The sequence below is a fragment of the Sus scrofa genome, chromosome 11 (assembly GCF_000003025.6).
Source record: "Sus scrofa isolate TJ Tabasco breed Duroc chromosome 11, Sscrofa11.1, whole genome shotgun sequence".
NCBI classification, from domain to species: domain Eukaryota; kingdom Metazoa; phylum Chordata; class Mammalia; order Artiodactyla; family Suidae; genus Sus; species Sus scrofa.
This window is the reverse complement of record NC_010453.5, coordinates 18,105,543-18,118,579: the sequence shown is the minus strand read 5'-3', so window position 1 is coordinate 18,118,579 and position 13,037 is coordinate 18,105,543. Positions and strand designations below refer to the sequence as shown.

The 13,037-nt window shown below is 41.9% G+C and overlaps 1 protein-coding gene across 4 annotated transcripts in view; it reads right to left on the bottom strand.

The window, feature by feature from the left end:
• EBPL (emopamil binding protein like) overlaps positions 1–13,037 on the bottom strand; it is a 110,752-nt gene that overhangs the window by 32,150 nt on the left and 65,565 nt on the right. For all 4 annotated transcript variants that reach the window (XR_002336545.1, XR_002336547.1, XR_002336546.1 and 1 more), the window contains exon 4: positions 3,717–3,813. The gene's annotated coding sequence lies outside the window, so the exon portion shown is untranslated. The remainder of the gene's footprint in view (positions 1–3,716; positions 3,814–13,037) is intronic.

The window sequence follows — 13,037 nt, the reverse complement described above, 5'->3', positions numbered from 1 at the left end:
TCCAGTTTATTCACTAACCAGCCCAGATCTGATACTGCCTTTGATAAGAAATTCACACCCAGCTATAGTAAATTCTATAGGTTTAAGAACTTTTAAACTTCATCCAATTCTAAAACCACTGCAATATTTCTGATCCTGCCACCAGGGTGATCCCATGTTAAAATGTGGCATTTTCACAAGAGGGTTAATTACTTCAGTGCTTCACAAACAAGGAAACAAATTTAACAATTAGTAGGATTTTAGGCATGGAGGGTACTTCATTTTGCTTTAACAGTTCATCACATAGTCTAACCTATTCCAGCTTGGCAGAATTCTACAGTGGGATTTGAAGCTTTAGTGAAATTAAATGTGTAATTTAGCTGGCCCTTGTCTAGAATCCATATTCAGTGTTCCTTGGCATGAAAAAGAAATGTGTTGCTTCTGTAAGAAATTTCTCACATTTAAAAAAATAAATTATTACTTTATACATCTCTCTATAATATGTAGTGAACACTGCCATATACTATCAGCCAAATTATGATTTATAGAGAATATTATCCTATTTATATTATAAAATATTCCAGATGAAGATCTCATATCCAAAGGTTAGAATCTAAAAATTATTTGGCATTCTGTAGTAGATTTCATCTGTTTAGCCAAATTTCACAAATCTGGCAATATAAACTTACCCTTAAAAACTATCCTCGGAGTTCCCCATTGTGGCTTAGCAGAAACAAATCTGACTAGCACCCATGAGGATGCAGGTTCAATCCCTGGCCTCACTCAGTAAGTTAAGGATCCAGCATTGTTGTGAACTGTGGTATAGGCTGCAGACGTTGTGGTGTATTTCCCGAGTTGCTGTGGCTGTGGTGTAGGTGAGCAGCTACAACTCTGATTCAACACCTAGCCTGGGAACCTCCATATGCCATGGGTATGGCCCTAAAAAGACAAAACAAAAAACAAAAAAAAAACCCAAAAGAAAACAAAAAACTATTCTCCATGAATTATACTGATTTGTTTATAAGAAAAACAAATGACAACTGGTGTTTCTTTTTATTTGCCCATAATTTAATTTAGAGGTCCTCAAATTTTTTGTTTGTTTTTTTAGGGCCACCCCTGCAGCATATGAGGTTCCCAGGCTGGGGTCTAATTGGAGCTGTTGCTGCTGGCCTATGCTAGAGCCACAGCAACGCCAGATCCTTAACCCACTGAGGGAGGCCAGGGATCGAACCCGAAACCTCATGGTTCCCAGTAGGATTCATTTCCGCCGCGCCACAACAGGAACTCCGAGGTCCTCAAATTTTTATTATAAAATATATTTGTGCAAAACCTACAGAAAACATTATACTTAATGCAAATATTGGAAGCATTACCACTAAAGACAGCATGGATTTTTTAAAAAAATAGCCACCAATTCTTTGGTACCCCCTCCCATGTAGAGACAGAGTCTGTGTATACCCCCTTTGAATGTGGGTGGGCTTATCATTTGTAACCAATAAAATGCAGCAGAGGTGGCCCTGTGTGACTACCGAGGCTGGGTTGGAAAAGGCGATGCAGCGGCTTGCTTGTTTCCTGGAACATCTGCCCTTGGAGCAAATCAAATAATGAAATGGAATAAAGAAGACGGAAACCTTCAAACCTACACCTGTAGGTCAGGTATGAACGAACATGCAATAAAGGTGGTTGGTTAGCCAGGAGGACAAGATAGCTTGTTCATTAAATAGCATTTATTCAACTCCTCTAAGTTGTTGATTTTATTGGCATAAGGTTATTCATGATATCCTCCTTGTCAGTTTTCTTCATGTCTAAAATCTATAGTCATGTCTCTTTTTTTATTCCTCATAATTTTCTTTTTCTTCATCAGCCTGAGCAGCAGTTTATTGATTTTATTAATCTTTTCAAAGAATCAACATTTGACTTTCTCAGTTTTCTCTATTTTTTCCATTTGATGGATTTCTATTCTTATTTTGATTATTTTATTTCTTGTATATATTTTGTATTTAGTTTGCTTTTTTTTTCCTCTAATTTTGAGATTGGCACTTCGATCATTGATTTTTATATTTTTTTCTCTTCTAATATAAGCATTTAAGTGTATGTTTCCCGGGGCTTTTGTTGTAACCCACACATTTTTTATTTTTTATTTTATTTTTTTAATTAAAAAAATTTTTTATGACTGAACCCATGGCATATGGAAGTTCTCAGGCCAGAGACTGAATCCAAGCCACAGCTGGGCAATGCTGCATCCTTTAACCCACTGGGCCAGGCCTGGGGATCAAACCTGTGCCTCTGCAGCCACCCCTGCTACTGCAGTCAGATTCTTAACCCACTGTGCCACAGCGGGAACTCCCTAACCCGCAAATTTTGATACATTATACTTTCATTTTCATTCAGCTCAAAATATTTTCTAATTTCCCTCGCAATTTTGTCTTTGATCTATGGGTTAATTAGAAGTATATTATTTAATTTCCAAAAATTTGGGGGGGGAGTTTCCAGGTATCTTTCCATTATTTATTGCTACCTTAATTCCACAGAGGAATATACTCAGTGTGATTTCAATTCTTCTATAATTATTGAGACGTGTTTTATAGTTCACCATATGGGCTACACTGGTGAATATACTGTGCTTCCCCCCTCCCAGTGTAATCACTGGGCACACTGACAAGACAGCATTCTGTCCCAAGATGGCAAATAGGAACCAGGGAGATGCCGGCTGGCAGGCCCCACCCTAGGAGACAGACTGCATCCAGGCTTGAAGGAGACAGACTCCAACTCAAAAAATAAGAACATGAACCCCCTGGTTGTTAGCTCATTTGTCTTCTGATTCAGGGTCTCCTGTTGTCATTCTACGTGGTTCCATGAAAACCCAGAGAGATGCTGTAAAACAAGTGTGCTATTTTTTTAAATTCATGGAACAAAGAAGAGCCCTTGAAATATTTTATTTTATCTTATTTTGTCTGTCTTTTTGAGGCAGCACCCAAAGCACATGGAAGTTCCTGGGCTAGGGGTTGAATCAGAGTTATGACGCCTGACCTACACCACAGCCATAGCCACGCCAGATCCAAGCCAAGGCTGTGACCTACTCTGCAGCTCACAGCAATGCCAGATCCTTAGCCCACTGAGCAAGGCCAGGGATCAAACCCACACATCCTCATGGATACTAGTTGGGTTCGTTACCACTGAGCCACCATGGGAATTCTGAAATACTTTTTAAAAATGATAGATGAAATGAAAAGTATAAAGGAAGGTTTTTTTTTGTTTTTGTTTGTTTTTTGCCCTTTGTGCCTTTTCTAGGGCCACTCCTGTGGCATATGGAGGTTCCCAGGCTAGGGGTCGAATCGGAGCTTAGATTCGCTGGCCTACGCCAGAGCCACAGCAACACCAGATCCAAGCCTCATCTGAGACCTACACCAGAGCTCACAGCAATGCCAGATCCTTAACCCACTGAGCAAGGCCAGGGATCGAACCTGAAACCTCATGGTTCCTAGTTGGATTCATTAACCGCTGAGCCAGGACAGGAACTCCTTTTTTTTTTTTTTTCTGGAAAGTTTAAAAGATAATGTTGAAGAAATCTTCCAGAAGAGTGAAAAGGCAAAGAAATAAGAAAGGAAAGAAAATATTTTTTAAATTAGCAAATAAGTCAGAGCTCAACAACTAAACAATAGGACTTCTAGTAAGAGAAACATAAAGAAGTGGAGAGGAGAATTCAAGAAGATGTCCCAGAATTTAAGGTAACTTACCTTTAGCAGTAGGCAGCAGAGTAAAGGGTCTACTAATCTTCCAACATAATGGGTGAAAGTAGACTCACAAATGCCTGTTTATGAAATTTTAGAATTCCTGAAACAAAGAGAAAATTTTTATGAGCTTCCAGGAAAAAAAAAAAAAAAGTCACAAAGAGTCAGCCTGGGTTTTTTATTCTCAACAGCAACAGTGGAAGCCAGAACACAAAGAAGCAATGCCTTCAAAGTTCTGAGAGGAAATAATTTCTATCCCAGACTTTCATACCATAGCCAAACTATCGATCAGTTGCCAGAGTAAAATAAAGACATTTTCAGAATTTCAAGTTCTTAAAAAACATACCTCCCATGCATCCCAGAAGCTACTGAAGATGTGCTCCACCAAGACAATAGTGTGTCAACCTAAATGTCCATTGACAGATGATTGGATTAAGAAGATGTGGTACATATACACAATGGAATACTACTCAGCCATAAAAAAGAACAAAATAATGCCATTTACAGCAACATGGATGGAACTACAGACTCTCATACTAAGTGAAGTAAGTTAGAAAAAGAAAGACAAATACCATGTGATATCACTTAAATCTGGAATCTAATATATGGCACAAATGAACCTTTCCACAGAAAAGAGACTCATGGACATGAGAACAGACTTGTGGTTGCTAAGTGGGTGGGATGGTCTGGGAATCTGGGGTTAAGAGATGCAAACTATTGCATTTGGAATGAATAAGCAATGAGCTCCTGCTGTATTGCACAGGGAACTGTATCTAGTTACGATGGAACATGATGGCAGATAATGTGAAAAAAAGAATGTACATGTATATATGTGACTGGGTCACTTTGCTGTACAGTAGAAATTGACAGAACATTGTAAACCAGCTATGATGGAAAAAATAAAAATCATTAAAAAAAAAAAAAGACAGCAGTGTATACCAAGAAAGGAGAAAACCTGGCCTCCAAAAGCAGAGGATACAACACAGGAGGCAGGTCAAAGGGATCGCAAAGAGGATAGGTATACTACGTAGAGAAGCAGTTCAAATTGGGGTGGTTTGACTCAAGAGACAGATGCACGAGGACTGTTACCATCAAGCTCTCTGCAGTCACCACACCCTCTTTACCTGGAGGAAGACACTTGCAGGCCACCCTGGGTCAGATTCGTAACTGGATTTGGTTGGCCTTGAACATGTGCCTGGCTCAGATTCTTTTAATTTTTTTTTTTTTTTTTTTGCCTTTTCTAGGGCCACTCCCTTGGCATATGGAGGTTCCCAGGCTAGGGGTCTAATTGGAGCTGTAGCCGCCGGCCTACACCACAGCCACAGCAATGCAGGATCCGAGCCTTGTCTGTGACCTACAACACAGCTCACGGCAACACCGGATCCTTAACCCACTGAGCAAGGCCAGGGATCGAACCCTCAACCTCATGGTTCCTAGTCGGATTCGTTAACCACTGCGCCACGATGGGCTCAGATTCTCATCTGCAGTTGGTTAGCTTTGAACAAGTCTCCCCTCCTCTCCATGCCCTACTGCCAGGATCAGCTGAGACGATTCCTTTCATTCCAAGAAGTATTCTGATTGGCTGGCTCCTAGGAGCTGAAAATAAAGAGCAGTCTGACCATGGATAACCAGTACTGGCCTGCACTGGAAGCTCGCTGGCTCCCCTAGCTGTGGTAAGCCCTGTGCTTCGTAAACTGTCAGTGTCCGGCCCAATGACTACCTCAGAAGGGGCTCTTGCAAAACTCCCAAGGAAGATAAATTCAGCAAATCTGTGACTCAGAGACTCTCTAGGAAGCCTTCATGGAATACTGATAGTGTTCCTTCTTGTTGAGATTCATGCTTGCTTCCCAGTTTTTGTATTGATCACTTTTCATTTGTATTTATATAAAGACAGCTGTGGTAGTTCCTGTTGTGGCTCAGTGGAAAGGAATCCAACTAGTATCCATGAGGATGTGGGTTCAATCCCTGGCATTGCTCAGTGGTTCAGAGATCCAGTGTTGCCATGTGCTGTGGTGTAGGTCGAAGACGAGGCTCGGATCTGGCGTTGCTGTGGCTGTGGTGTAGGCTGGCAGCTATAGCTCCAATTCGACCCCTAGCAGGAGCCTCCATATACCACAGGTGCAGCCCTAAAGAGCAAAAAATCAAAAAAGATAACTGTGGACAGATGATATAACATTTGATTAAGAATAAAAAAGAAAAAAACAAGTTGACTCAAGTTAATCTCTTTTAGCCTCAGTTTCTATATTTATAAATGGAGACCAAAAAAATCTCAGAACTGTCGGGAGGAATAAATAAACTAATGTAGATATCATTTATGATACAGACTAGGGGCTTAATTGGTGATGGTTATATTTTTTTAATCTCAATTTTTAAAAAATTTTGGCCATGTCTGCAGTATGAGGAAGTTCCTGGGCCACAGATTGAACTCTTGCCCCGGCTGTGACCTGTGCTACAGCAGTGACAACACCAGACCCTTAATAACTAGGCCATTTAAAATCTCAATTTATGACTCGAAAAGACACATGTACGCCATTGTTCATTGCAGCATTATTTTCAATAGCCAAGACATGGAAACAACCTAAATGTCCATCAACAGAGGAGTGGATAAAGAAGATGTGGTACATATACACAATGGAATATTATTCAGCCATTAAAAGGAACGGAATACCAGCATTTTGAGCAACATGGATGGACCTAGAAATTATCATGCTAAGTGAAGTCAGTCAGACAATGAGACACCAACATCAAATGCTTTCACTTACATGTGGAATCTGAAAAAAAGGACGCAACAAACTTTTTTGCAGAACAGATACTGACTCAGAGACTTGGAAAAACTTATAGTTTCCAAAGGAGACAGTTTGGGGGGTGAGGGGATGCGCTGGGCCGTGAGATGGAAATCCTGTAAAATTGGATTGCGGTGATCATTGTACAACTATAAATGTAATAAATTCATTGAGGATTAAAAATCATAAAAATAAAATAAAGACATCATCAGCCTCCAGGATGTCCAGGGTAAAAAAAAAAAATCTGTATTTAACATGACATTTCCTTTGGTGTGCGAGGATGTGAGCGTGTCGTGTGTGTTTGGGGTTGTCCATACAAAGTGTAGTAAGGCAGGCGCAGCTTGCAGAGGCTTCCAGGCAACTTTTGAATTCCTGCAGAAAAAACTGTGAAATGCAACGAGGCAGAGGAGCCCCAGAAGGCTGTGAGCTATGGCAGAATCAGAGGTTTTGGTAAACTGGAATAGTTTACACCTCTTATACAGATTTTTATGTTTTACTATGGACATTTTCAAATGTATGTAAAATGGAGAGACAAATCTAGAACATCCCTGGTCTACCTGGCTTCAACAATGATCAATTATGGCCAATCTTGTTATATTTATGTCCCAAAGCTACTTCTCTTTTGACAGATGATTTTTTTTTTTTGTCTTTTGTCTTTTTGTTGTTGTTGTTGTTGTTGTTGTTGTTGTTGCTATTTCTTGGGCCGCTCCCTCGGCATATGGAGGTTCCCAGGCTAGGGGTCGAATCGGAGCTGTAGCCACCGGCCTACGCCAGAGCCACAGCAATGCGGGATCCGAGCTGCGTCTGCAACCTACACCACAGCTCACGGCAACGCCGGATCATTAACCCACTGAGTAAGGGCAGGGACCGAACCCGCAACCTCATGGTTCCTAGTCGGATTCGTTAACCACTGCGCCACGATGGGAACTCCTGACAGATGATTTTTAAGCTAATAACAGAATCACATAATTTCACCTGTAAATATTTTAGAGTTATACTTCTTATGGCCCTAAAATGAATGTAATAAATTCTTTTTTTTTTTTTTTTTTTTTGGTCTTTTTGTCTTTTTTTCTAGGGCCGCTCCCGAGGCATATGGAGGTTCCCAGGCGAGGGGTCTCATCGGAGCTGTAGCCACCGGCCTACACCACAGCCACAGCAACACTGGATCATTAACCCACTGAGCGAGGCCAGGGAACCTCATGGTTCCTAGTCAGATTTGTTAACCACTGCGCCACAACGGGAACTCCGAATTTAATAAATTCTTTTAAAAAATAATAAAAAAGTAACTAAGCAGACTTACTAACGTGCACTCACATGGAGAAATCACACAAATGTTGTTAAATGAAATAAGGAAGTTACAGACATTATAATTACATTAAAAAGACCCACCCATTAAAAAAACTAAAGATAAGAGTTCCCGTCCTGGCTCAGTGGTTAACAAATCCGACAAGGAACCATGAGGTTGCCGGTCTGATCCCTGGTCTTATTCAGTGGGTTAAGGATCTGCCATTGCCGTGAGCTATGGTGTAGACCACAGATGTGGCTTGGATCCCGCGTTGCTATGGCTGTGGTGTAGACCGGTGGCTACAGCTCCGATTCAACCCCTAGCTTGGGAACCTCCATATGCCATGGGAGCGGTCCTAGAAAAGGCAAAAAGACAAAAAAAAAAAAAAAAAAATTGAAAACAACAACAACCCCCCCCCAAAGATAGAGCTACTGTATCATCTAGCAACCCCACTCCTAGGCATGTATCTGGAAAAAATGAAAACTATAATACAAAAAGATACATGTACCCCTATGTTCATAGCACTGTTTACAAAACCAGGACATGGAAGCAACCTAAGTGTCCACTGACAGAGAAATGAATAAAGAAGATATGGTACCTATATATACAATGGATTATTATTCAGCCTTTAAGATGAATGAAATGCCATTTGCAGCAACATGGATGGACTTAGGATAATCATACTAAGTGAAGTAAGTCAGACAGAGAAAGGTAAATATACGATACCACTTATATGTGAAATCTAAAATATGATACAGGAGTTCCCGTCGTGGCTCGGGGGTTACTGAACCCGACTAGCATCCATTATGATGCAGGTTCCATCCCTGGCCTCACTCAGTGGGTTAAGGATCCAGCATTGTCGTGAGCTGTGGTGTAAGGTCTCAGACAAGGCTTGGATCCCGCATTGCTATGGCTCTGGCATAGGCTGGCGGCTACAGTTCCAATTCCACCCCTAGTCTGAGAACCTCCATATGCTGCAGGCATGGCCCTAAAAAGACCAAAAAAAGGGGAAAAAAAAAAAAGATACAAATGAACTGATTTACGAAATGGAAAAAAGACTCACAGACATAGAAAGAAAACTTACAGTTACCAAAAAAGAAGGGGGGAGGGATAAATTAGGAGTTTGGAATTAACAGATACATACCACTAGGTATAAAATAGATAAACAACTATGGCACAGCTGTTTGGCACAGGGAACTATATTCAATAACTTGTAATGGCCTGTAATGGCCTATAATGGCAAAGAATCTGAAAAAGGATAAATACATATATGTGGCTATATAGGATATATACTACATATAGGATATATATATATATAAATAATATATATATTAATATAAAATTGAGTCACTTTGCTATGCACCTGAAACTAACAGAACATTGTAAATCAACTATACTTCAACAAAAAGTTTTTGCTTAAAAAAAAAATAATAGGACAAAAAAAAAAAAAAAGGAGTTCCCGTCGTGGCGCAGTAGTTGAGGAATCCGACTAGGAACCATGAGGTTGCAGGTTCGGTCCCTGCCCTTGCTCAGTGGGTTAACGATCCGGCGTTGCCCGTGAGCTGTGGTGTAGGTTGCAGACGCGGCTCGGATCTCGCGTTGCTGTGGCTCTGGCGGAGGCCGGAGACTACAGCTCCGATTGGACCCCTAGCCTGGGAACCTCCATATGCCGTGGGAGCGGCCCAAGAAATAGCAACAACAACAACAAAAAAGACAAAAGACAAAAAAATAATAATAATAATAATAATAGAATAGTACAAAAGACTCAACCAAACAAAAATAGATCTTTTTTTTTTTTGTCTTTTTGCTATTTCTTGGGCCGCTCCCACGGCATATGGAGGTTCCCAGGCTAGGGGTCCAATCGGAGCTGTAGTCTCCGGCCTACGCCAGAGCCACAGCAACGCGAGATCCGAGCCGCGTCTGCAACCTACACCACAGCTCACGGGCAACGCCGGATCGTTAACCCACTGAGCAAGGGCAGGGACCGAACCTGCAACCTCATGGTTCCTAGTCGGATTCCTCAACTACTGCGCTACGATGGGAACTCCAAATAAATCATTTTAAATAATAAAATAATATATGCGTGCTCCAAAATACTTCAGTATACTATAGAAAAATAACTGCAAAAAAATGTACATGAAACTGTGCATACTGATTACTTCTGAGGAGGGGAGTGGTGATTTGGAGGGTGCAGTTAGGAATGACACTCTGTAATTTTATATTGTTTGACTCTCATACAGAAAAATATATTCATCACTACCTATGTAATTTTTTCAATGAAAAAAAGAGAACTGAAGCAAACACTTGACTACTTGCCGCCCAGAGTGATGAAACTCATCAGGGAAACGTGGAAAAGTCTCAAGTGCTGATTTGAGTTTCTAACAGGGAGGTGACCTTCCACCCTCCTTCCTAATCAAATGGTTTTTTTCCTGCCAACTAAAAATACACTATCCATTTCAGGAAATGTGGCTGATTGAATAGCGGCTGCGGCAGAGGACCTACTTTGCATATTGAAACAACCTTGGAAGAAAAATAGCAAAAAGTTCCCTATCGCCAGCTCCTCTTTTGAGGCACGGCTGGAGCCCATCACACACGGTTCTCTTGGCCTCCGCATTATCCTTCCTCTGTTTTCAGCAGTTGGTCTGTGGCCCCTGTTTCTTGCCTCCCCACCCCCGCAACCCCTTAGTGTCAGGAAACTTCCTGCAAAAACTGTAAAAGCAGAAGCTGAAGGAGCTTCAGTGCAAAGCTAACATTCTTTAGATCTTTCTCACACTGTTTCAAAAAGCAGATCATCCACGGCTGTTTCCTTTTCCTCTGTGTGCTTTTTTTTTTTTTTAAGCGATTCACTGCCAAGATACTATTTCTGTACAGAGGGAGAGGGAGGAAGAGGGAGGGTGGTGGGAGAGAGAGAGAAGAGGTACAGACACATGTATCCCCCCGCCCCAGCTCTGCCATGTTCCTCAATCAGTTATAAAGACATAGTGTTGCCAATAAAATGAAAACGAGAAATAGCAGAAAAGTTCTGGAAGATGAGCTGCACTGTAAATGTAAAACAGAAACCGCTTAAAGTGATAATAATTCAAAGGACAATTTGAGGTAGAGCTCAGGGATAGAGCATTTGACTGCAAAATACAATCCGTAATGCAAAATAAAGACCTTTAAACAGAGTTTGCAATATTATGTGCTGTGTCTAATTCTGTTATATGATGTCCTGGAGTTAATACACATGAATACTGTTGACCTCTTCCGTTCACATGGCATGCACGTGCATTCTGAACAGTTTTGTAAAAAATAATGTGGTAGACTGCAGAAAGCATTGCTCATAGCTGCTCAATAAAAATTGCACTACATCTGTAGAATATTCGAGCTGAACGAATTTTAGAAGGGACCTAGTCCAACCTTCTTACGTTACAGATTAGAAAACTGAGGTTGAGAAAGATTAAGTAACCTGCCGAAGATAACACAGAAAGTAGCAGACCTGGGGCCAGAACAGAATCCAGATCTCCTACTTCTTTTTTTTTTTTTTGTCTTTTTAGGGCCGCACCCAAGGCTTATGGAGCTTCCCAGCCTAGGGGTCTAATCGGAGCTGTTACTGCTGGCCTACACCACAGCCACAGCAACGCGGGATCCAAGCCACATCTTTGACCTAGTCCACAGTTCATGGCAACGCCAGATCCTTAACCCACTGGGTGAGGCCAGGGATCGAACCTCATGGTTCCTAGTTGGATTCGTTTCCGCTGCGCCATGACTGGAACTCCAGATCTCCTACTTCTTCAATGTGCCTTCTTCCTAAAGTATGACGATGCCTCACTGCTCTGTCTCTCGCTTGTGAGATAGCACACCAGAACTACCGCAGCATTTTTTCTGATTTCTTATTTTTGAACTTGACGACCAGACTACACAAGCAACCAAGGATGAGCACCTGGGACACACCCATAGGCACGTGCATGCACGCACACTCACACACACACACACACACACACACACACTGTTAACACACGCTGTAAGACAACCTTCTACCATGGAACGTTGGGGAAATACACTAGACACGATTGCCCACCCAACCCTATTTCCGATTTCTTCTCGCTAACAGTGCAACTTTACTCAGCCATCAAGAGATGGGAGACAGTATGAGCAGAGGTGAACCCTGCCTGGCCAAAGCCCAGCAATTTCATTCTCTTGGAGGCTGAGATACTAGAGAAAATTGACTGGGAGGCTCTGAGGGAATATTTCCTTCCTGATAAAATATACACACCCATGTACACAAACACACAAGACAACTGCCACCTTTCACTTCTTCCTGCTTACTATTTTTTTTATTACTCACATGAATTGATCCCATCTGTAGTTGTATAATGAGGGCCACATCCGAGGCACATGGAGGTTCCTAGGCTAGGGGTCCAATCGGAGCTACAGCTGCTGGCCTACACCACAGCCACAGCAATGAATTCAGTTGTGTGAGGATGAGAAGCTTGCACTGAGGAAAGGAGACATCACCCACAAGTTGATGATGCCAAAGCAGAGATATGGAAAGAAACTGGCTCCTTGATGACGCTATCAAGGTGCCAAACCAACCTGGAACTGCTCCCTCCTTACCTAGGGCCTGGTTTCAGCCCCTTGCAGCTGGGTGTTCTGGAACTCACGACTGAAAGCTTAGTTACGTTACCTCTCAGAGCCTCAGCTTGTTTTTGATAAAATGGTGATGACGATACCTGCTGGGCAAGGTGGTGGCGAGGAGGAAATGAGGTCATTAGATGCCTAAGGTAAAGGAACTCCCTAAACGGCAGCCACCGATATCATAAGCATTATAACCAGTACACTAGAATCCTCTATGGAGGGAATGGTGCCTCCACTCCTCTGTCTCTGTGGCACCCGGAATCTTTTCCCTGTGCCAGGGATCTGGCCATAGTACATCCAGCTGCCACCTCCTCTCTGAAGGCTGAGGAGCTCAAAGCAGGAGTGTTTGGGTCTAGGAGCTGGCAGGCTAGACAGCCTATAAAAGAAACAAATGTAGAGAAAAATCCAGCATGTAAAATCATGGCGTAACTTGTGGTGCCACTTGATGATATACTGTAAGATCGGAGCCGGACGTAAAGTGTTCATTTCTTCTGTCCCAGATAATCCCCACTCTCGCGATCTCGCCAATGGAAATAATCCGAATGAAGAGAAAGACGTGATTCACAAAATCTTGAATTCGGCATTATTTTGGAAGGACATAATAATATTTATCCTTGATGCCATACACTCATGAAGGCAACA